At 39.0% G+C, this 23,560-nt stretch overlaps 1 protein-coding gene and 1 pseudogene across 9 annotated transcripts in view; one reads left to right on the forward strand and one right to left on the reverse strand.

The window, feature by feature from the left end:
* Nucleotides 1–23,560, reverse strand: part of LOC128685725 (mitogen-activated protein kinase kinase kinase 7-interacting protein 3 homolog) — a 639,350-nt gene that overhangs the window by 8,018 nt on the left and 607,772 nt on the right. The gene's annotated exons all lie outside the window — the stretch shown is intronic.
* On the forward strand, nucleotides 5,116–10,850 carry LOC138853138 (uncharacterized; annotated as a pseudogene).

Here is a 23,560-nt window from a genome sequence, read left to right on the forward strand (position 1 = left end):
AAATATTCACCTTTCACTTTGTTTGTGACTATTTGAGCACTGTTTCAGTACCTAATATTAGTGTCAGAACAAAGATTAACTATGAAATCACAAGAACTACTACATTGTCAGAACATAAAAATTATACAAATTAAAAAAAAAATGAGATAAAAAGGTATATCGGCAACACATCTGCAAGTGGCAGTGCTTCATGTTGCCATCAGATGAGTGATAAGTGCTGACTTTGTGGCCTTGTATCTTGGTAAGTACTGACTAGATTTTTTTTTTTTTTACATTATGTAAAAAAAGTCCTCTTCATTTAGAAAAAAAAAATTATTTTTTTATTTTTCAAAATATTCGGAGCGCTGGGAGAGAGAATGTAGATCAATCTAACCCAATCTAACTTTATTATTTTTTAAATACACTACCTAACAGAATACTCCATTCTACTGAATGTACAACAATGCATGCAACCATATGACCTGTCTCTGTAATACTCACTTGTGCTTTATAGTAATCTGTTTACATTAATGTTTTATCACTGATTTCATCATTGCTTAGTTAATCTTAAGTTAATTTTAAGCCAGCCCGTAATGCTATGCATAGTATAAGTGGCTTTGGCATGCTGCTCTTATCTGTATTTTTTTGTACCTCTGTATGTATGCTCAAATTGTTAATAAATAAACAAATAAATAAATAAAAACGTTTGGACAGTTAAGGGGTTAAGGGTTCCGAATGCTCAAGCCTCCAACCACTATCTTCTACATAGTTATTTTTATTGTTGAAAATGCAAGGGAAATATAATTTGATGTTATTCCTATATTGTAAAAAATTTATTAACATGTATTTAATAGTTTACATTTGCAAAAGCATTCTGGTAGTTAATTTTATTTTTTTTGTGTGTGTGTTTTCTTGGATAGCTTACATTTATATTATGGTGGGTATTACTCTGAACATACTTATTGTGTAAAATATCTTGCCTTAGCTGGTAAAATATGGTATTTTTTACTAACATTTGCAGGAGATAGTAATTTTGGTAGAGGTGGGTGATAGCTGTGGCAAGTAATAACTATGGTACTACCTGTCGTATGTTTTAACAGGTATGTACAGGGTCACATCAATCCTCCCCACAAATTTCCTTATCAACAAGCAATGACAACTACAGTGAATAGAAAACTTGATAATTTTTTAGCTTTGCCAAATTACAAAGCAGTGGTGGAGGCAGTACAATATTTTACGATGTTTTCATGTACGTATTTTATGATTGTTCATAAGAGCATAAGAAAGGAGGAACACTGCAGTAGGCCTGTTGGCCCATACTAGGTAGGTCCTTCACAAATCGAACCCACTAACAGAATAAATGCTACCCAAACAATAAGCTTTGATAATTCTATTTACTCGTGTGCAAGTCCCACTCAAATCCAACCCCTCTCACTCGTGTATTTATACAACCTAAATTTGAAACTACCCAAGGTTTTAGCTTTGATAGGACCTTGAATAGCTTTAAAAAGAGACTGGACAAATAAATGAGTGGGAGGAGCATGTATGTATTTTACAATGTTTTCATGTGTTTTATGATTGTTTATGGTTCAATAGGTTAAGGAAGCAGTATTTTATTTCCCTACAATATACTGGGGCACCAAACATTCACAATTTTTCAACATTCACAAGGCTCTTGATCCCCTAACCCTCACGAATGTTGAGGGAGACCTGTATTATTATTATTATTATTATTAATTTAGGGAACTGAAGCTCTATCGCTAATAATAATAATTATTATTATTATTATTACTATCATTAATTTAGCTAACTGGAGCACAGATCCAATTCTCTAGATCAAGAGCCCCTCATCAGCATCAAGGAACCTTGATGGAACTCCATTTGTTCTATCGACTGAGTACAAGAAACTGCCCATTTACCGATTTCAACTACCCAATAACGTGGTCAGAAATTTGCAATTTGGCCAATTTCATGCAAATTAAAAAATATGCCAGTTTCAAAATAAGGTCCAGAATGAACAATGCAGACATTTCTGGCTCTAAAATAACATTTTCTTTGTTCATCAGTCATGTCTCCAGGCCCCTTTGATATTACTCTTGCTTTCTATTTTGAATTTTTATTCAAAAAAAAAAAAAAATAAATAGAAGATTTACTGTTACACAGACTACTGCAATATTGTAATAATTGTGTAAATAATGTCAACCCATTCATGACTGCATATCAGAATGGCTAGTTGGACATTTATTGAACAATGACATCATTTGTTTACTTCTGAACATTGGCAAAAATCAAACATTTCCCCTACTTTGAGCTCCATTTCAAGGTTCTTTTCATAGTAAAACCAATTAAAATCACCTTTATTTCTATAATATGTTTTCCATTCTATCAAATGAGATGAAGAAAATGAGAATACAATCATAAATACTATACGAAAATGCACCACAAAGTCGGCGTTTTAATCCAAAAACATGGTCAGTTTTTTTTTCTCATTATGCACTGCGTGCTGCAGGATTTTTTTATATGGTGCACACTGACCACACAGACCCATTCTCTCACATGTGGGCCTACCAGCTTTCTCCTGCTTGATTTGAAGCCGCTAGAATTTTTGAGTATATATACATCAAACACATTGGCTCGTAAGACGTATATATACAGTGGACCCCCGCATACCGTTGGCCTTACATAACGTTAAATCCACATACCGTATGGTGTAGGAGGTAGGTTACTGAAAGCAGTGAAGAGTTTTTACGAGGATAGTGAGGCTCAAGTTAGAGTATGTAGGAAAGAGGGAAATTTTTTCCCAGTAAAAGTAGGCCTTAGACAAGGATGTGTGATGTCACCGTGGTTGTTTAATATATTTATAGATGGGGTTGTAAGAGAAGTAAATGCGAGGGTCTTGGCAAGAGGCGTGGAGTTAAAAGATAAAGAATCACACACAAAGTGGGAGTTGTCACAGCTGCTCTTTGCTGATGACACTGTGCTCTTGGGAGATTCTGAAGAGAAGTTGCAGAGATTGGTGGATGAATTTGGTAGGGTGTGCAAAAGAAGAAAATTAAAGGTGAATACAGGAAAGAGTAAGGTTATGAGGATAACAAAAAGATTAGGTGATGAAAGATTGAATATCAGATTGGAGGGAGAGAGTATGGAGGAGGTGAACGTATTCAGATATTTGGGAGTGGACGTGTCAGCGGATGGGTCTATGAAAGATGAGGTGAATCATAGAATTGATGTGGGAAAAAGAGTGAGTGGTGCACTTAGGAGTCTGTGGAGACAAAGAACTTTGTCCTTGGAGGCAAAGAGGGGAATGTATGAGAGTATAGTTTTACCAACGCTCTTATATGGGTGTGAAGCGTGGGTGATGAATGTTGCAGCGAGGAGAAGGCTGGAGGCAGTGGAGATGTCATGTCTGAGGGCAATGTGTGGTGTGAATATAATGCAGAGAATTCGTAGTTTGGAAGTTAGGAGGAGGTGCGGGATTACCAAAACTGTTGTCCAGAGGGCTGAGGAAGGGTTGTTGAGGTGGTTCGGACATGTAGAGAGAATGGAGCGAAACAGAATGACTTCAAGAGTGTATCAGTCTGTAGTGGAAGGAAGGCGGGGTAGGGGTCGGCCTAGGAAGGGTTGGAGGGAGGGGGTAAAGGAGGTTTTGTGTGCGAGGGGCTTGGACTTCCAGCAGGCATGCGTGAGCGTGTTTGATAGGAGTGAATGGAGACAAATGGTTTTTAATACTTGACGTGCTGTTGGAGTGTGAGCAAAGTAACATTTATGAAGGGATTCAGGGAAACCGGCAGGCCGGACTTGAGTCCTGGAGATGGGAAGTACAGTGCCTGCACTCTGAAGGAGGGGTGTTAATGTTGCAGTTTAAAAACTGTAGTGTAAAGCACCCTTCTGGCAAGACAGTGATGGAGTGAATGATGGTGAAAGTTTTTCTTTTTCGGGCCACCCTGCCTTGGTGGGAATCGGCCGGTGTGATAATAAAAAAAAACCGCTAAAAAACCCGCTCAACGCTGCTCGTCCGAGACGCGTCTGATGTGCGGCCTTAGCCACCCTCACATGTTCCGCCGGTGGCATTGTTTACCAGCCAGCCTCCGTGGTAACATCCAAGCATACAATCGAAATATTTCGCATTATTACAGTGTTTTTGGTGATTTTATCTGCAAAATAAGTGACCATGGGCCCCAAGAAAGCTTCTAGTGCCAACCCTACAGGAATAAGGGTGAGAATTACTATAGAGATGAAGAAAGAGATCATTGATAAGTATGAAAGTGGAGTGCGTGTCTCCGAGCTGGCCAGGTTGTATAATAAACCCCAGTCAACCATCGCTACTATTGTGGGCAACAAAAATGCAATCAAGGAAGCTGTTCTTGCCAAAGGTTCAACTGTGTTTTCGAAACAGAGATCGCAAGTGATGGAAGATGTTGAGAGACTCTTATTGGTGTGGATAAATGAAAAACAGATAGCAGGAGATAGCATCTCTCAAGTGATCATAAGTGAAAGGCTAGGAAGTTGCATAAGGATTTAATTAAAAAAATGCCTGCAACAAGTGATGATGTGAGTGAATTTAAGGCCAGCAAAGGTTGGTTTGAGAGATTTAAGAAGCGTAGTGGCATACATAGTGTGATAAGGCATGGTGAGGCTGCCAGTTCGGACCACAAAGCAGCTGAAAAATATGTGCATGAATTCAAGGAGTACATAGAAAGTGAAGGACTGAAACCTGAACAAGTGTTTAATTGTGATGAAACAGGCCTGTTTTGGAAGAAAATGCCAAGCAGGACCTACATTACTGAGGAGGAAAAGGCACTCCCAGGACATAAGCCTATGAAAGACAGGCTTACTCTGTTGATGTGTTCCAATGCTACTGGTGATTGCAAAGTGAAGCCTTTATTAGTGTATCACTCAGAAACTCCCAGAGCGGTCAGACAAAAGAATATCCTCAAGGCTAATTTGTGTGTGCTGTGGAGGGCAAACAGTAAGGCATGGGTCACTAGGGACTTTTTCTATGACTGGTTACACCATGCATTTGCCCCCAATGTGAAAGATTACCTAACTGAAAATAAATTAGACCTTAAGTGCCTCCTGGTGTTAGACAATGCCCCTGGTCATCCTACAGACGTGGCAGAGCGACTTTATGGAGACATGAAGTTCATTAAGGTGAAGTTTTTGCTTCCTAATACCACTCATCTCCTGCAGCCCATGGACCAGCAGGTTATTGCAAACTTCAAAAAACTGTACACAAAAGCTCTGTTTGAAAGGTGCTTTGTAGTGACCTCAGAAACTCAACTGACTCTAAGAGAGTTTTGGAGAGATCACTTTAATATCCTCAATTGTGTAAACCTTATAGGTAAGGCTTGGGAGGGAGTGACTAAGAGGACCTTGAACTCTGCTTGGAAGAAACTGTGGCCAGAATGTGTAGACAAAAGGGATTTTGAAGGATTTGAGGCTAACCCTGAGAGGAGTATGCCAGTTGAGGAATCAATTGTGGCATTGGGGAAGTCCTTGGGGTTGGAGGTTAGTGGGGATGATGTGGAAGAGTTGGTGGAGGAGGACAATGAAGAACTAACCACTGATGAGCTGATAGATCAACTTCAACAGCAAGAGGCTACACCTGCGGAAACTGCTTCGGAGGAGGGGATAGAGAAATTGAAGAAGTTGTCTACTACAAAGATTAAGGAAATCTGTGCAATGTGGCTGAAAGTGCAAACCTTTATGGATGAAAATCACCCTAACACAGCTAATGCAAGCCGTGCTGGTGACTATTACACTGACAATGTTGTGAAACACTTTAGGGAAGTCATAAAGGAACGAGAGGTACAGGCCACTATGGACAGATATGTTGTGCGACAGAAGTCCAGTGACTCTGAAGCTGGTCCTAGTGGCATTAAAAGAAGAAGCGAAGTAACCCCAGAAAAGGACTTGACACCTCAAGTCTTAATGGAAGGGGATTCCCCTTCTAAACATTAAGACTCTCTCCTCCTCCCATCCCATCAATCATCACCAGATCTTCAATGAAGGTAAGTGTCATGTAATTGTGCATGCCTTTTTCAGTTTGTGTGTATTAAAATTAATATTTCATGTGGTAAAAATATTTTTTTTTCATACTTTCGGGTGTCTTGCACGGATTAATTTGATTTCCATTATTTCTTATGGGGAAAATTCATCCGCATAACGATAATTTCGCATAACAATGAGCTCTCATGCACGGATTAATATCGTTATGCAGGGGTCCACCGAAACAGCCAAAGGGTAAATGAAGACATTTTCATTAATCCATCTATGATAGTTTCTTCAAAATTATATATGAAACATGTTACACAGCATATAGCATATAAACATGCAATATTTATATGTTATTGAGTGGAGAGTCAGGTGGAGAGTAAACATTACATCTTCACTGATTCAGCGTTAGAGAAAACTGTCAATCTGGTGTCTCGCCCAGAAGCCACCTTTCATATGCGTTTGTTTACAATACTTGGCAGGAATTGTTCATCACTGCTCCCTTTGTTTATGATGGCATCTAAAGGTAGTTGTTAGAAACGATATTATTACATGGTAATAATATGGCTGTGTAGTGTAATAATAGGGCTGTGTAGTAGCCCAGGGGGGGGCAAGATAAGATAAGAAAAGATAAGATTTCGTTCGGATTTTTAACCCCGGAGGGTTAGTCACCCAGGATAACCCAAGAAAGTCAGTGCATCGTCGAGGACTGTCAAACTTAATTTCATTGGGGTCCTCAAATCTTGTCCCCCAGGATGCGACCCACACCAGCTGACTAACACCCAGGTACCTATTTGCTGCTAGGTGAACGTCCTAGGACAACAGGTGTAAGGAAATGTGTCGAAATGTTTCCACCCGCTGGGAATCGAACCCGGGCCCTCTGTGTGTGAAGCGGGAGCTTTAGCCACCAGGCCACCCACTACACACAGGGGAGAGGGAGTTAGGGATTCCCAACTCTCTCTTCCCTCCTACCTTCTTCAATACGCCAACAAGAGTCTTCAATAAAGGCATGCAATGTTCATTTATCATTAAAATTTGTGCTTTATATTTATTTCTCATTGTTTTCTGTATGTAAAACTATAGTTAATCTTTAAAAAATGTATTTTTTTGTTAATATTTTTGGGTGTCTGAAACAGATTAGAGTGGACCCTCAGTTAACGCCTTTAATCCGTTCCAGAGAGCTAGGCTTTAACCGATTTAGCCTTTAACCAAATTAATTTTCCCCATAAGAAATAATGGAAATCCAATTAATCCGTTCCAGACACCCAAAAGTATTAAACAAAATAATTTTTTTACATGAAATATACATTTCCCTAAACAGAAAACAATGATACATGCACAGTAAACATTACTGAAATGACACTTACCTTTATTGTGGAATTGGTGATGAGACAGTAGGAGGGCAGAGGATGCAGGTGTTCTATTGTTTGGAAGAGGAATCCCCTTCCATAAAGGCTTCAGGTAACAAGTCCTTTTCTGGGGTTACCTCCCTTCTTTGTTTTTTAATGCCACTAGGACCAGCTTGAGAGTCACTGGACCCCTGTCGCACAAAATATCTGTACAGAGAACTATGTTTCTCATGTCCCTTTAAGATTTCCCTAAAATGGGCCACAAGAGTGTCAATGTACAAGTTGCCAATATGGCTTGCAACAGCTGTGTCAGGATAATATTCATCCATGAATGCTTGCAACTTTGTAAACAATGTACGCATTTCCTTAATCTTTAACGAAGGCAACTTCCTCACTCTCTCTTCCTCCTACTCTGAAGGAAATCCCTGAGCTTTGATCTGTTGCTGTTGCACCTGAAGCTCTTGCAGCTCTGTAGTGGTTAGCTCTTCATTGTCGTCCTCCACCAACGCTTCCACATCCTTGCCACTAACCTCCAACCCCATTGACTTCCCCAATGCCACAATAGACTCCACAACTGGCATAGGCTCCTTAGGATCAGCCCCAAACCCATCAAAATCCCTCTCTTGTACACATTGTGGCCACAGTTTTCTCCAAGCAGAGTTCAAAGTCCTGCAAGTTACTCCCTCCCAAGCCTTACCTATAAGGTTTATGTAATTGAGGATACTGAAGTGATCTTTCCAGAACTCTCTTAGGGTCAATTCAGTGTCTGAGGTCACTTCAAAGCACTTTTGAAACACTGCTTTGGTGTACAGTTTTTGAAATTTGAAATGACCTGCTGGTCCATGGGCTGGAGGAGAGGAGTGGTATTAGGAGGCAAAAACTTCATTTTGATGAAGCTCAAGTCCCCTGCAATTTGCTCTTGCAAGTTGTGAGGATGAGCAGGAGCATTGTCCATTACCAGGAGGCACTTGAGTTAGAGGTTATTTTCCAGGCGGTACTGTTTCACAGTGGGGCCAAACACGTCATAGAACCAGTCAATAAACATGTCTCTAGTGACCCATGCCTTACTGTTTGCTCTCCACATCACACACAATTTAGTCTTGACGATATTGTTTTTCTTGAACACTCTGCGAGTTTCAGAGTGATACACAAGTAAAGGCTTCACTTTGCAGTCCCCACTAGCATTACTACACATTAAAGTTAGCCTGTCTTTCATAGGCTTGTGTCCTGGGAGTGCCTTTTCCTCCTGAGTAATGTAGGTCCTGTTTGGGGTTTTAATCTGTCAGTGTCTATGTACTCCTTAACCCTTTCAGGGTCCGTCCCGTAGATCTACGGCTTCACGTTGAGTGTCCAAACCGTAGATATACGCCAAAATTCTAGCACCATCAAATTTAGCGCGAAAGCGCTCATAGGCCTACATGTGAGAGAACGGGTCTGCGTGGTGGGTGTGCGCCATAAACAAAAAATCAGGCGCCCGCATAGCATTGTGGGAACGCCGGCTCAGTTACCCTTGTTCACCATGCCTCGTCGCAAGGCAGCTCTCACTCCAAGGAAAATTGGGACTCTCCTGTTCCTATCTGATAGTTCTAACAGTGATGGAAGTGGAAATGAAGACGAATTCTTTGGCTCTGATCAGTTAGTGACCGAAAGGAATGACCAGGATATCGATAATAGTGCAGAAAACCCTGACGATCCTCAACCTTCTACCTCTGGTGTGGGCACTCGTCAGTCACGGTCGGTTGTACCTCAACGAAAGAGAAAACTATTATTTTCGCGTGGCCAGGCCTCTGACTTCGGTAATGATGATGATAGTGATGTGGATTGTGATTTTATTGCTCTTGATGATCATTCGAGTAGTGATAGTGAGGAATCATTTTCACCAGTGAAGCATCGGTATGTACGCCGCCGCATGCGCTCGGGTAGTGTACCCTATGCCATGCCCAGGGGACGGAGTACATCCTGTGGCCCTACACCAGGTATAGATAGTGATAGTGAGGATGATGTGGCTACACTTGGCATGGATAGGCCACAGGCATCACTAGATAGTGGTAGTGGTGATGGTAGTGCCACGGCCATGCATGACTCACCAGCCCAGGCTGGGACCCACGCTGCTGACTCCGCAGTTCAAGGACAAAGCGGAGCGTCAGCCACCGGCCCACCACAACCACAACTACCCGCACAACCAGCCTATAATGTCCAGTATCCACCAGCAAACCGTATCTGGGATTGGCAGCAAAATCCCAATTTTTTTCCCAAGCCCCACCACTTTGATGACTCTGAAAGTGGAATTCTACCTACTTGTCCTCTTGGAAACACTGCAAATGAGCTGGAATTCTTTGAATTATTCTTTGACCAGCCATTGATGGAAACTATTATCAGGGAAAGTAATAAGTATTTTGAGTACACCATGGCAAATACGATCATATCACCACAGTCAAGACTACACCGGTGGAAAGAGACGACTGTTGCAGAAATGTATTTGCTTTTTGCAACAATAATACTTATGCCTCATGTCTATAAGCATAATATAAAAGCATACTGGTCCACAGATCGGCTAATTTTTACCCCGGTCTTCAGTGAAATCATCCCTGTGAACAGGTTTATCTTACTGTTATGTATGTTGCACTTCTCTGACAAAACCAGGCCTGACAAAAGTGACAGGTTATACAAGATTAGAAATGTTTTTATGTATCTCAAACAAAAGTTCAGCATATACTTTCATCCATTCAAGAATCTTGCAATTGACAAGTCTTTGATTTTGTTCAAAGGTAGGCTGTCATTCAAGCAGTATATACCGAGCAAGGGGAAACGCTTTGGTATAAAACTGTTTGTACTCTGTGACTGTGACAGTTGCCTGGTATTGGATATTGTTGTATACACGGGAAGCAAAACATTGAAAGATACCAGGATGTTATTGGGTATCTCAGGTGACATAGTGAGAAGCATGATGGCACCTTATCTAGGTAAGGGGCATACATTATATACCGATAACTGGTACACAAGCCCATTACTCAGTGATTTCTTGCGAGTGAACAAGACAGATGTGTGTGGCACAGTGCATTCTAATCATAAACATATGCCCAGGCTCAACGCAGGTGCTCGTGGTGATGACGTGCAGGTATTTACTGCCAATGGCATCATGGCATTACGGTGGCATGACAAATGAGATGTCACATTGTTGACAACCATTCACCGTAATGAAATGCAAGACAGTGGCAAAGTTGATCGAGTGACTAATGAACGTATTCAAAAACCAGTGACAGTGATTGATTATACACAAAACATGCGCTTGGTTGACAAATGTGACATGCAGATTGGCTTTGTTGATTGTGTTCATAAAAGTTAAAAGTGGTACGTGAAACTCTTCTTCCATCTCGTGGACATTTCAATTCTAAATGCCTGTAATATGTGCCAAATGAAGACTGGCAACAGACCACTCTGTGGTGAATTTTGTTTGTCTGTTGTCAGACAACTCATAATGAAGTACACCAGGTAACAACACCTGCTATACAACATGGTCCTCGAACTCCTCAGGATATACCCAAGCATTTGAGGAGGGAAGGTGATCATTTCATAATACAGCTTCCTTCAACTCAGAAGAAATTTGCTCAGAAGAGATGCATTGTCTGTGCACAAACAAAACGACAGCAACAAAGACGCAAAGACACTCGGTTTATGTGTGAGGAATGTAAGGTGCCTCTGTGCATGGTGCCTTGTTTCAAGGAGTTCCACAAGCTTCAGCAGTTCTAAAACCATGTCCAGTGATTGTAAATATGTAAATATATGATAGAACATTAGTATTATACAAGATTTGTGCATGTTTATTGTAATAAACAACAGTGGTAAACAATAATATGATAATAACTTTAGTGCGGTTATTGTGTTCAATACAGTGAGTTTATATATGTACATTATATACAGTATTGGTCTCTCAGGCCCCAAATGTAGTAGGAAAAGAAAAAAAATTGGAAAAGAAAAGAAAAAACTACAAAAACTGCTAAATAAAGTAATGCGCGTATGTGGAAATCGTCGATGTTGCCGCCACCAGGTCATTTTGGACAAACTTATCGGCACTGTATCACGGTAAGAACTGATCAGAATTTTTTTTTTTGTCTTATTACCCTCACAAAAATATGCTCTTTAACCCGTAAACGGTCCAAACATATATATACGTTTTTTCAACATTTGAAAGTATGTAAAAAAAGTAGATCATCTTTTTGTTTTTTTTTACATTTGAAAATGTGTAAAAAAACTTTGATCTACTTTTTTTTGTTACATTTGAAAATATGTAAAAAAAAAGTAGATCTACTTTTGTAGCACTACACATGTGAATGTAGATCTGCTTGGACCGTGTACGGGTTAATTCTGTAAGAAAAAATAATTTTTTTTTTTTTTTTTTTCAAAATTTCTTGGACATTGGAGCACCACTTCAGATTTTGGCCTTAGACCCTGAAGGGGTTAAGTTAGCAATAGAACTAGGCATTAAAAACAATAAAAAGTATAATACACACACAGTACACCCATTACTTACCTTAAAATATTTGTAGTCTTAATTTAGGTGAGAGGTGAGTTTTATTTGTAAGAAGTCAGGTTTGGGAGATATGATAGCCATCCAGGTCAGCCCACCCCACCCACATGTAATATATTACATTTAATTAAAGCACCCCAGAGTGATAAAATACATATACAGTACATTCATTATCTTAAAATATTTTTAGTCTTAATGTAGGGTGAGAGGTGAGTTTTATTTGTAGGAAGTCAGGTTTGGGAAGTATGGTAGCCAGCCAATTCAGCCCTCCCCTTCTCATCCCACCCACACATAATGTAAACAAACCAGACAAACACGTCTGTTTGTTCATACATGTTTGTATTATACGATAAGACAAACACTTTACATTGTGTACAAGTTGTCTCCACATTGATACAGTAGAATAAATAATGACCAACACTTCCATTCTCATGTAATTTTTAGAAGGAATGATGCTCTGACAAATTATTATTATAAATTATAATTTTACAAGTTATTATTACAAATTATTATAATAATAAAAAACAAGTGCTAAACCCACAAGGGTTGTGAATAGCTATAAAGTGAAGGCATATGAAAGGAATAAATTTCTAGTTACGTTACTGGTGTTTGACTAAAGAAAATGTAATTCTTCGACTCTCCTACCAAACGCTTGGTAAACAAATCTCATATTTATGTCACTTTTTATACTGTGGGTGTATGTATCATGTTTGTGTTACATAGCATGTTTATTATATAATTTTTAAAAAATATCATAGATTAATGGAAATGTCTATATTAACGTAATATACAACATCTAATGAGCCCAAGAGATTATATGGCATTGAGTAGACACACACTCAGTGATTTTAATGTGTACCTGCATGCCAGCACAGTGTGTAAGTATATTAAGGTACAGGTACACATGAGTATAATTATCGGAGTACATATAAAATATGCAGTAACTTTAAAACACTTGAAATTCTGGAAAATTTCCAGACATAATAGAGAGTTGTGCTCATGGAGAATGTAAACAAACCAGGTGGGGCATGCCATATTTGCAAGACCGCTTGTCGTATAGCAAATTTTGGTCATAATTTGAAATCGCTGTATTAGCGGAACGCCGTAGAGCAGGGCCCTACTGTATTCCTACAACTCGCATATACTCAGCATCTTTCAGTATTTCTATACAGGCAGGCCCTACATTACAGTGTTTTGCTTTACAGAGTTTTGAAAAATGCAGCAGTTTTCAATTATATCCATTCTTCATTTATTCAGACTTCCTACCATAAATATATTCACCACTCACTATAAGGACAAAAATATTTTAAGATAAGTAATGTGTGTACTGTATATGCATTTTTTAGGCCTAGTTCTATTGCTCACTTAATATATGATAGTGTAAACATATCACACTTTTACATGCATTTACAGTGGACCCTCAGTTAATGATTTTAATCCATTCCAGAGAGCTTTTCTTTAACCGATTTTATCGTTATCCTATTTAATTTTCCCCATAAGAAATAATGGAAATCCAATTAATCCATTCCTGCAGTCGGGAGGCTTGACAGAATAGTACTTCAATATGATGCTATTATCAACTCTACGACTTATTAGATGAATTAATAACATAGAAACATGATATATACTCTAGAATTAATAAAATATGTCATAATGTATGTGAGGAGAAAGTGCTGGAAGTGTTGTTGTTGAGTTTATAATGGCCTCTGAGAGAAGCCATACATATTAGTGGTGGAGGAGGCTTCTGCCATCACCACTATCCACAAACAATATATGTATGTAATTTATAAATAAGAAATATTTACATTTTAATTTATAAATAAGAAATATTTACATTTTAATTTATAAATAAGAAATATTTGCACTTACCTTGGAGGAAATGTTAGCTTAACCCTTTTAGGGTTTGCAGGCCCTCTCCTAAACTTGTTTTCAGGGTTGGAAATTTTTCGAAAAAAATAAAAAAATTATTATTCTTTCTTATGAAATGATAGAGAATCTTTTCCTGATCATAATGACACCAAAAGTATGAAATTTAATGGAGAACTTACGGAATTATGCTCTCGCGAAGTTAGTGGTCTTGACGATGTTTATGCATCGGTGATTTCGTCCACTTTGATCCCTATTATCGGCTAATTCCAATGTACCATGGTCTTGACGATGTTTATGCATCGGTGATTTCGTCCACTTTGATCCCTATTATTGGCTAATTCCAATGTACCAGTCGACAAAAATCATACCTATTTCGCTAGAACTCCATTTTTTCTATCGAATGAGTACAAGAAACCACCCATTTATGGATTTCAGCTATCCAATAACGTGATCAGAAATTGGCAATTTTACCAATTTCACACAAATTTCAAAAGATGCCAATTTCCAAATAGGGTCCAGAATAAACAAGACAGACATTCCTGACACTAAAATAACATTTCCTCTGTTCATTACTCATGTCCCCAGGCCTCTGTTACATTTCTTCTGCTTTCCACTTTGAATTTTTATTCTAACAAAAAATAGAAGATTTATGTTATGCAGACTACTGCATTCATGTAGAAATGGCGTAGAAATGGTACAGGACCTCCATCACAAATCCGGCATCATTGGGACCTGTAGTGTGCCGGATTACTGAGTTTGCCAGATTACAGATTAATAAAATTAACCAATCTGACTTATACGAAGTTCATTGAACACTGGCAAAAATCGAACATTTCTGCTACTTTGAGCTCAATTTCAAGGTACTTTTCGTCATGAAAGCAATCAAAATCATGTTTATTTCTGTAATACAGTGGACCCTCAACCAGCGATGGCATCGATCAACAATAAATCTGACTAGCGATACATTTTAACGCAAAAATTTTGCCTCAACTAGCGCTTAAAAACCCGACCAACGCTATTCGTTCCGTACCATATGCGTCCACTTTGGCCTGAGCACGCCTCACTTGTCCCTTGGTGCCAGTGTTTACAAGCCAGCCAGCCACCGCGGTCGCTTCCAAACATACAACAACTGGAACATTTCATATTATCACAGCCTTTGTAGTGATTGCACCTGCAAAATAAGTCACCATGGGCCCCAAGAAAGCTTCTAGTGCCAACCCTACAGCAAAAAGGGTGAGAATTACTATGGAGATGAAGAAAGAGATCATTGCTAAGTATGAAAGTGGAGTGCGTGTCTCTGAGCTGGTCAGGTTGTATAATAAACCCCAATCAACCATCGCTACTATTGTGGGTAAGAAAACGGCAATCAAGGAAGCTGTTCTTGCCAAAGGTGCAGCTGCTGCTGCACCACAGTCAGCTGTTGTTGTTGCTGCACCACCATCAGCTGTATTACTTGAAGATGTGGAGAGAGTGTTGTTGGTGTGGCTTAACGTGAAACAATTTCCGAGAAACGATTAACCCCAGAGGGTTAGCCACCCAGGTTAACCCAAGAAAGTCAGTGCATCATCGAGGACTGTCTAACTTATTTCCATTGGGGGTCCTTAATCTTGTCCCCCAGGATGCGACCCACAACAGTTGACTAACACCCAGGTGAACAGGAAAAAATGCCTGGAACTAGTGCTCATATTGGTGAGGTTAGTGGGGAGGATGTGGAAGAGTTGGTGGAGGAGGAAAATGATGAATTAACCACTGATGAGCTGCTAGAGCATCTTCAACAGTAAGAGGCCACACCTGAGGAAACTGCTTCGGAGGAGGGGAGAGAGAAATTGGAGAAGTTGCCTACTTCAAAGATTAAGGAAATGTGTGCAATGTGGCTTAAAGTGCAAACCTTTTTTGATGAAAATCACCCTCACACAGCTATTGCAAGCCATGCTGGTGAATATTACACTGACAATGTTGAGAAACACTTTAGGATAAAGGAACGAGAGGTACAGGCCTCTATGGACAGATATGTTGTGCGACAGAAGTCCAGTGACTCTGAAGCTGGTCCTAGTGGCATTAAAAGAACAAGGGAAGTAACCCCAGAAAAAGACTTGCTACCTCAAGTGCTAATGGAAGGGGATTCCCCTTCTAAACACTAACAAGATCAACGGTCTCCCCTCCTCCCATCCCATCAATCATCACCAGATCTTCAATAAAGGTAAGTGTCATGTAACTGTGCATGTCTTCTTCAGTTTGTGTGTATTAAAATTAATATTTCATGTGGTAAAAATTTTTTTTTTCAATACTTTGGGGTGTCTTGCACGGATTAATTTGATTTCCATTATTTCTTATGGGGAAAATTAACTTGACTAACGATTATTTCGATTAACGATGAGCTCTCAGGAACGGATTAATATCGCTGGTTGAGGGTCCACTGTATATCTTCCATTCTATCAAACGAGTCCAAAAAAATGAGAATACAACCATAAAAATCATAAGAAAATATACCGCAAAGAGGCGGCTAATGGCTGAGAAGTGAACTCCCTTATTTATCGTCTGTCTTTTTTATTTTTGTTGTACGTTAAGAAGCATCTTTCCATCATACATTGCCCAAGTTTCAATGAGATAGCCCAACAAACAACTGAGAAAAAAAAAATATTTACCAAAAATCATATATGGCAAGCCCAAGCTAGGTACTGGAAATAAGTCACTTTGTCTGACTTTTCTGAGTTATCCTAGGTTCCCTATATATGCACTGCTATGTATGATAATCTATGTAACTGTATTTGTGTATACCTGAATAAACTTATTTACTTCTAGTCTGTCAACTGAGTACAAGAAACCGCCCATTCACTTATTTCATCTACCCAATAAAGTGGTCAGAAATTGGCAATTTGGCCAATTACACACAAATTTCAACAGACGCCAATTTCAAAATAGGGTCCAGAATAAACAATGCAGACTTTCCTGGCTCTAAAATAACATTTTCTCTGTTCATTAGTCATGGCTCCAGGCCCCTCTTATATTACTCTTGTTTACCATTTGGAAATTTTATTCACAAAAAATAAATTTACTGTTATGCAGACTGCTGCATTATTATAATAATTGTATAAATAATGTCAGCTCATTCTTGACTACGTATTGGAATTTGGACTGGCAGGCGGACAGGTGTTGGACGGTGACGTCATTTGTCTACTCTTGAGCTTCGCTAAAGAATAAAACATTTTCGCTACTGTGAGCGCAATTTCAAGGTACTTTTCATCATGAAAGCAATCAAAATCATATCTATTTCTGTAATATATCTTTCATTCTATCAAATGAGACCGAAAAATGAGAATATAACCATAAAAAACATACAAAAATATACCGCTAAGCAGCCACTAATGGCTGAGAATGAACTCCGCTATTTATGGTCTGATTTCTTTCATTTTTGGTGTACGTTAAGAAGTATCTTTCCATCATACATTGCTAAAGTTTGAATAAGATAACCCAACAAACAACTGGAAAATAATAATAATATAATAATAATAATAATAGTAATAATATCTTTATTTACTACATGTACAAGGTATACAGGCCTAGCTGACATCAGTGACATACTACTACAGTGGACCCCCGACATTCGATATTAATTCGTTCCTGAGAGCTCATTGAATGTCGAAAATATCGAAAGTCGAATTAATTTTCCCCATAAGAAATAATGGAAATCAAATTAATCCATGCAAGACACCCAAAAGTATGAAAAAAAAAATTTTACCACATGAAATATTAAGTTTAATGCAATAGAATAATTACAATAACAATAACAATAGAATAATTGACACTTACCTTTAATGAAGATCTGGTGATGATTGATGGGATGGGAGGAGGGGAGAGTGTGGATGGTGTTACTGTTTAGAAGGGGAATCTCCTTCCATTAGGACTTGTTTTTCATTTATCCACACCAATAACAGTCTCTCAACATCTTCTAACACTAGCGATCTCTGTTTCGAAAACAAAGTTGCACCTTTTGCAACAACAGCTTCCTTGATTGCCGTTTTCCTGCTCACTAATGTAGAGAGGGTTGATTGGGGTTTACTATACAACCTGGCCAGCTCGGATACATGCACTTTACTTTCGTACTTTCCAATTATCTCTTTCTTCATTTCAATAGGCATTAGCACCTTTTTTCTCAAAGAGTTGGCACTAGAAGCTTTCTTGGGGCCCATGGTTACTTATTTTGCAGAAACAAGCACCAAAAACAGTGATAATATGGAATGTACCGAATGTATCCTTAGATGCGCGCACACTGGCTGGCTTGTAAACACTGGCACACACGGGGCAGTTCAGGCCACAAGTGGACACATCTTGTACGAATCGTATCGAATAGCGGGTTTTCGATCAAATGTCGAGGCGAAATTTTTGTGTTAAAATGCATCGAATGTTGGATTTATTGAATGTCGATGCCATCGAATGTCGGGGGTCCACTGTATATAGAAAGCCGCTTGTTATGCAGAGTATTTCAAGAAAATTAGGTCAGTGTCCCATGATAACACCCAAACTAGTCGGCTAACACCCAGGTACCCATTTACTGATGGGTAAACATAGACAACAGGTGTAAAGAAACACGCCTAATGTTTCTACCCTGGCTGGGAATCGAATATTTACCAAAAATCATATATAGCTAACCCAAGCCAGGTACTAAAAATAAGCCATGTTGACTTTTTTGGGTTATCCTAGGTTCTCTACACATATGCTGCTATGTGTGAAAATCTATATAGAGAAAATAACTTTTTGTTTCAGGTTTATGGTGCAGTACGAGTGTATATCACAGTTAGCCCTGTGCTATACTCCGTTTTCTCTAATATAAGCCCCCAAGACAGGGATAGGAGAATGGTATTTGTATACCATATCCTCTTCATACCTCCATCGAACTGCTCAGTATTATGCCAAATATTATACATTCTGGAGTATTTAACATGTTTTATGTTATTTATATTGTTTAAGCCAGCCCGTAATGCTATGCATAGTATAAGTGGCTTTGGCATACTGCTCTTATCTGTATTTTTTTGTACCTCTGTATGTGTGCACAAATTGGAAATAAATAATAAATAAATAAATAATAGATCAATTGTGATAGGCAAATAAGCTGTAGTGTTGATATTAGCGTAATAATAAAGCATATTCTCCTGCTTCATGAGACTGAGCTCATGGCAACCAACAGTGGCTTCAAAGCCACCTTATCTTTAATGGATAATGTACTGTGTAGGTGCTTTACATAATGAGAAGCATTTCTTTTATTCATTGAAACCATGGCTAGGGCTAAAAGTAAGTTAAAACAATAAAGGGAGAAAAAGAAATTGGAATGACTTATGCAGCAAGTAGTGCCACCAAACAGTACCAGCAGGTTGGTGTGGCGACCCTGGAAATTTGAAATTATGCTAGCCAAAATCAGTGCTGAATAACTGAAGAAACCGAATAACTGATTGCCGGATTTGTGATGGCAGACCTGTATAAATAATATCAGGGCACTTGTGAAAGAATATTAGACTCACCAGTTGATGTGTATTGGATGCATGGCATGATTTGTTTACCTTTGAACTTCGGCAAAAATTGAACATTTCTGCTACTTTGAGCTCAATTTCAAGGTACTTTTCATTATGAAACCAATCAAAATCATCTCAATTTCCATATGTTTTCCATTCTATAAAATGAAACCAAGAAAACTAGAATACAACCATACATATCATACGAAAATACACTGCAAAGTTGCTGTTTTAAACCAAAAACACGGTTGTAGTTTATTTTTTTTTTCTCATTATGCACTGTGCTGCAGAATTTTTCTTTATACTGCGCACACCGACCACATAGACCCATTCTTTCATATGTAGGCCTACCAGCTTTCTCTCACTAGATTTGAAGGTGTTAGAATTTATGCATACTAGTACGGCACCAACCCTGGCGTGCAAGCCGTACTAGTACGGCACCAACCCTGGCGTGCAAGCCATACTAGTACAGCACCAACCCTGAAAGGGTTAATTACATAGTGTGATGGCATGTAGCAGATATGCAGGGAGTGTAGAAGGCATGCAGGGAGTGTAGCAGGCATGCAGGGACTGTAGCAGGCATGCATGGAATGTAGCAGGCATACAGGGAATGTAGCAGACATGCAGGGAGTGTAGAAGGCATGCAAGGAATGTAACAGGCATGCTGGGAGTGTAGCGGGCATGCAGGGAGTGTAGCAGACATGCAGGGGGTGTAGCAGGCATGCAGGGAATGTAGCAGGGAGTGTAGTAGGCATACTGGGATTGTAGCAGGCATGCAGGGGGTGTAGCAGACATGCAGGGAGTGTAGCTGGCATGTAGGAGGAGAGAGGAAGGCGAGTTTATTATGCTTCAATATGACGCTTATTTCATCTCTACGGCTTATTTATCTATCAAAATTCATCTAATAAGACATAATATACAACATTAATAACATATAAACATGATATATACTCTAGACTGAATAAAATATGTCATAAGGTATGTGAGGATAAGTGCTGGAAGTGCTGTTGTTGGTTTTATAATGGCCACTGAGAGAAGCTGTACATATTAGTGGTGGAGGAGGCTTCTGCCTCCTCCACAATCTACAAACAATATATGTACGTAATTTATAAATAAGAAGTATTTATGTTTTAATTTATAAATAAGAAATATTTACATTTTAATTTATAAATAAGTAAGTTTATTCAGGTACATACAAACACAGTTACGTACATAGATTATCATACATAGCAGCATATGTGTAAAGTACCTAGGATAACCAAAAAAAGTCATAGAATGACTTATATCCACTGAGGTCCTTTTATATTTACACTTATATATTTACTTTTATACTTACACTTTTATATTTACACTTACCTTGGACGAGATGTTAATTTAATTAGTTAGTTTGATGGAGGAGATGCTGGCAGAGGTTTAAGGTGGTGGAAGATACGTAGCAGGCCGGCGTATATTCAGCGGCCCGATACACATTCAACAACACTGGAGAGTTACTTTCGTGTTGTTTTTCTATCGCTTACTCGCTTAACTTACTTGCTACACTGTTAATTTTACACTTTATCGCTGGCTAGCAATACAGCCTTTATCGATACCTGCTGCTTTAGTATCGTACATATCGAAGAATCACTGCAGAAGGCACATTCTCTCCTCCCTCTTCCTCCTCCACTTTGGTACATTGCTACGAGTTTTTCTTGAATTATATTGTTTCTTTCCTTCTTTATCACAGGGCTGGCTTATTTAGCTGTTACAAGCACTAAAAACAATGAATACAAAATATATCACATGTACTCGTGGAATCATCCTCCCTGGCTTGTAAACAATGGCACACTACCTTGTACATGGGCTCAGGCTGGGCGGACACGTTCGAGACGAATGTCCTTAACTGAGTTTTTCATCGTCAGCTGAGTCAGTATTTTAAGGCAAAAATTCATCGTATCCATTTTATCGCCATTCGATAGCATCGTTAACCGAGGGTCCACTGTACAAGTGAAAAAAAAAAAAAGAAAGGCTATGTTTCACTTTACAATGATACCCCAAAACTTAACCTTCTGTATAAAGGGGGCCCCTGCTGTACTTGCTTCATAATGTCATCACAATCTACCTCCTTGAGCCATTTTCATGTGTTTTCTCCAGAAATGTCTTACTGCAATTATTTGAGGCAAACTAGTTTTTCTCCTCAATCCATCTTGTTGATCACCTAACAGTTTGTACTCCCTCAAAGGAGGTTATTTGATGCCAGTGTAGGGCTTCTCTTGATAAGAACATAAGAACATAAGAATGGAAGAACACTGCAGAAGGCCTACTGGCCCATGCGAGGCAGGTCCTTACCAAAATGACTACTACCTAAAGCTTCCCAAGAAATAACTCCCGTACCCAATGACACTAATCAAACCCAGCCCCTCCCACTCATATATTTGTCCAGTCTCTTCTTAAAGCTACCCAAGGTCCTAGCCTCTATCACCCCACTGGGAAGACTGTTCCACGCATCTACAACTCTGTTAGAAAACCAGTACTTACCCATGTCCTTTCTAAATCTAAATTTATCCAACTTAAATCCATTATTCCTGGTTCTTACCTGGTTCGACACCCTCAGTACTTTATTAATATCTCCCTTGTTTATGCCCGTCATCCACTTATACACTTCAATGATATCTCCCCTCATTCTACGCCTCTCCAGAGAGTGGAGATTTCAGGCTTTGAGTCTATCTTCATACGGGAGGTTCCTTACACAGTAAACCATTTTAGTCATTCTTCTCTGTATGTTCTCTAATGAGTCTATATCCATCCTGTAGTAAGGGGACCAAAACTGAGCAGCATAATCTAAATGAGGCCTCACTAGTGATGTATAGAGCTGTAAAATAACTTTTGGACTTCTGTTACTTATACTTCTTGAGATAAATCCAAGTAATCTGTTGGCCTTGTTGTGCACACTAAGGCACTGCTGTCTTGGCTTTAGATTTCTGCTTACCATGACTCCCAAGTCTTTTTCACATTCTGTATGATCAAGCTCTACTTCACCTGATTATAGCTTCGAGGGTTATTTTCATTACCAAGGGCAAGTACCTTACACTTATCCACATTAAACTTCATCTGCCATTTTTCAGACCAAGACATTAATTTGTCCAAATCGTCCTGGAGTTCATTGATATCCTCCTCAGAGTGAATTATACGGCCTATCTTTTTATCATCAGCAAATTTACTCATGTCACTCGTAATCCCTTCATCAAGGTCATTAATGTAAATTATGAACAAGAGAGGGCCTAAAACTGATCCTTGTGGAACGCCACTAGTGACTAATCCCCATTCAGATTTCACTCCATTAATGGTAACTCTCTGCTTTCTATTGGTAAGCCATCCAAGAAATCAGTCCTGTCCTCCCCTTCCTTGGATCAAACCTTTCATTCTTCTAGTTGCTGTATGGCCCCTATTGGTTTAGCACTCCCCAATTATTGTAAAAGTAAAGGTTCTACCATTAGACATTAAAGCTAAGAAAAAATATCAAATATACTTTTGACCGCATTTTTTCCTTAGTTTATAGCTATGGCCCTTCATCCTGAGATTTTTTCCTAACGACATACTCTTCATTAAGCTACTGAAACCATCTGTACTATGATCACCTGTACTGTACAGGTGCTTCTGACTTTACGATAGTTCAACTTACGGTACTTCAACTTGACAATGGTGTGATAGCAATGCACATTCCAGACAATGGCAAGGCAAGCCATGCCCTCAGTCTTTGTAGTGATCATGAGCATAACCATCTCATTTATTTACTTTTCAATACTGGTATTTAGTTGGTTACAGTAATTATTTGTTTATTTACGTATTTCACTGATGCCCGCATACCAATCAATACATGCAGTGTTTTCATATCATTTGCATCATCTGTGCTCAAATGTGAGCTTGCTGGAGACAATGTTTATATATAAACTGAGAGGGCAGACATGAACTGAACCTGTCCATGAGGGACTCTCCCAGTGTTTATATACCCTCTGCTTATCATTCTTTGCATCACATTTCTTTGCATAATAAGGGTTAAAAATGAAAGGAATCTGGATGTAATGTGCATACAGTAATTTGTACACCAGAATGTAATGTGTATACTTCATATGTATTTGTGCATCAGTTTAATTGGTACACTTATATTTTGTAAAAAACTAGGACATTTGTGCGGAGTGAATGTTGTGGTGATGGTGGTGTTAAGGGCTACCAGAGACTTCTCTCCTACACTGCTGGCCTATACTAGACAGGTCCTTCACAATGCATCCCACTAACAATATTTGCCCAACCCAATTTTCAATGCTACCCAAGCAATAAGCTTTGATAATTCTGTAGAT

This window comes from Cherax quadricarinatus, chromosome 23, assembly GCF_038502225.1.
Source record: "Cherax quadricarinatus isolate ZL_2023a chromosome 23, ASM3850222v1, whole genome shotgun sequence".
Lineage (NCBI taxonomy): Eukaryota > Metazoa > Arthropoda > Malacostraca > Decapoda > Parastacidae > Cherax > Cherax quadricarinatus.